Genomic DNA, 2,854 nt, shown 5'->3' on the forward strand with positions numbered 1-2,854 from the left:
TTTTTGCTGTTACCGTTATCATAGTAGTGTGAAAAACTTAATTATTTCGTATTCCTACTTCTGATAGAGTTTGAAAATCGTGATTGTGTGTTCAATCGGAACAGCCTATATACTCGACATCAAATACTAGTAATATAAAGTTCGGAAATTCCCTAAACGGAAAGCGCCATTACAATACATACTAACTAATTATACTTATGTATAATTGGAGTGATGTGGAATAGTTTTAAAAAATAGGTACATGGTCAGCAAACCGTAAAATAAAACAATCAGCTCTGAGCAGTTTTCACTTATTTTGAAAACTACGAGAATCCCCCAAGGAATGTCCCATTCATAACCATTGTTTAAACGGGAGAGTGGCCGTGTGTTTATTGAATTGCAAACAATATAGATAGCCTTAGCATATAATTAGTTTCACTTGGGTATTTACCAGTAACCACTAATAAAAGGGCTTCAGTCATTACCTGTGTTAGGAAATGTTAATAACCTGCATATAGTCAAGCCTGATGTTCTGTTTGGTGAACATTACATAAAGTAAAGTTCATATATAAAACAAACAATTTCAGTTTAAAACAAATCAATTATGTTGTCTAAAAATCTCTGCATTGCTGCTGTTTTAGTAGTAGTGGTAAGTACAAGCAGATTAAAAACTTACTTAAACCAACTAAGACTAATAAATGTATTTGAAAACGATGTGAACATGCGAATTTACCCAAAGGTTCCAACAACCCTGGAACATTATTTTATTATTTACGACTATTAAATTTTCAAAATCAAGGAATTAAATATTTATATTGGAAAAAGTTTGTGCAAATTCTTCAAACAACTATACTTACAATTTATAGTAGTCAGACTAGCCGCTGAGTAAAAATTAATATCAAATATCAACTTTTGATCCAGTCTAACACCTCAATTGCATATAATGAACGAAAAAATGTGCACTGGTATTAAGATTTGTGTATTAATAAAATTTGATTTCAAAACGAGGCATTTTGAAAACAAACCGTTGATCGACCTTCAATAATGTTCAGGGTTATTGATTGAACTTTAGCCACCCCGTTTTTGCATCTAATTTCAAATTTAGAGAAAAATGTTAAATACAAAAGTTGTAGATACTAACGTCTAGTTTATTTTAAGATAACCAATTGATACAGGGTGTCTCAAATTCAAGTGGCAGACCAAACTTACCTTTTTTTAAATGGAATGCCGTACTCTTTATTGCATATTCGAACTATTCGCACAATTCTAGGCCTACTCGATATAAATGTTCTATAATGATCTTCAACTGTTTTTGAGTTAATAACTAATATTGATTGAACTTTGGCCACCCCGTTTTTGCATCTTATTTGAAATTTAGAGACAAATCTTAAATACGAAAGTTGTAGATATTAAAGTCTAGTTTATTTTAAGATAATATCAATTACTACAGGGTGTCTCAAATTCAAGTGCTTGACCAAACTCAAATTTTCATAAATGGAATGCCCGAATATTTAAATGGTTATTAACTCAAAAACTGTTGAAAAGCATTATAGAACATTTATATGGAGTAGGCCTAGAATTGTGAGAATAGTTCGAATATGCAATAAAAAGTACGGCATTTCATTTAAAAAAAGATAAGTTTGGTCTGCCACTTGAATTTGAGACACCCTGTATCAATTGGTGTTATCTTAATATAAACTAGTATCTACAACTTTTGTATTTAACATTTTTCTCTAAATTTCAAATTAGACGCAAGAACGGGGTGGCCAAAGTTCAATCAATAACCCTGTACATTTTTTGTATTTAGTTTAATATTAAAAGCCTACAACAAATATTAAAACATCTCAGGTACTAGTTCTCTTTAGAGAATTTTAAGGAAAGGGATTTTGCATTGCAGGAAATTTTAAGTCGGCTTCATTATCAGGAAAATTCTGAATTGTTTAAAGACTATAAGACTTATAATTTAGGTTGGGAGGATTCGAAAGTTGCTTAACTTCTTATGTGTATATTTAAATTTATTAACAAAATAATTTTGCTAATTTTCAATCTCCCTCATGTATTCAAATTCAATAAGCTTTGTAACATCACTTCGCACTTTATAACAACAAATGAAAGTTTTGGAACCGTATACTTTTGCGACTCAAAGCATATAATCTAGTAACATTCCGCATTTTTAGTTTCAAACGACGTTTGTGGCCGCCAACATAATTTTCTCGAGCCGGATTACAGATTTAGGAACGCGATCTCCCCAAGACCGCTCATCTATTTCTACTTTTACGACAGGAATGGTGATAAACCCACATAATATAGCGAGCAAGGGTATTATTAATGAAAATAAAGGCAAGAAATGTTCCTGTATCTGCCGAAGAAATGGATTAGGTTGATCGTGTTAGTATTTAGTTAGTTAGTAAGTTAATACAGCTTTTGTTCTCTTTTAAAATAAGTAAGTACCCACTCATTTATTTTTTAAGCAGTTTGTTTTAAAAACATTTTTTAATTTAGTTGATTAATAATTTAGCTTAGGTTGATTTTATATAATTGCTAAAAAAGATGTAGTATAAAAAAATGGTATGCGTCACGGAACGCTCGACAGAAGTGATAACTTCATAAATTAATAGAAACCATAAAATATTGAACTTGTTTAACGCATGATGGCAATAATCATTTTATTTTATAATTTTAATATTATCCCTTGTTTAATAATTTATAAATATATCAGGAATAGGTAAAATGTAATTTCCTTTTGAATGTAAAATATCTTTTATTTACATTTGCTTGCGTTGCAAAGAAGCAAAAAGACAACGGCACGCGGTGTTCCCAAGCGGTCACCCATCCAAGTACTAACCGCGCCCGACGTTGCTTAACTTCGGTGATC

The 2,854-nt window shown here is 31.0% G+C and overlaps 1 long non-coding RNA gene across 1 annotated transcript; it reads left to right on the top strand.

Moving 5' to 3' along the window:
* The first annotated feature begins 293 nt into the window (after positions 1 to 293).
* Positions 294 to 2,602, top strand: LOC125504141. The gene is made up of 2 exons (XR_007281299.1): positions 294 to 628; positions 2,157 to 2,602. It is a non-coding gene; the product is annotated as an uncharacterized LOC125504141 (long non-coding RNA).
* The last annotated feature ends 252 nt before the right edge of the window (positions 2,603 to 2,854 follow it).

The sequence above is a fragment of the Dendroctonus ponderosae genome, unplaced genomic scaffold (assembly GCF_020466585.1).
Source record: "Dendroctonus ponderosae isolate FM_Combo_2020 unplaced genomic scaffold, Dpon_F_20191213v2 Dpon_F_20191213_4, whole genome shotgun sequence".
NCBI lineage: Eukaryota > Metazoa > Arthropoda > Insecta > Coleoptera > Curculionidae > Dendroctonus > Dendroctonus ponderosae.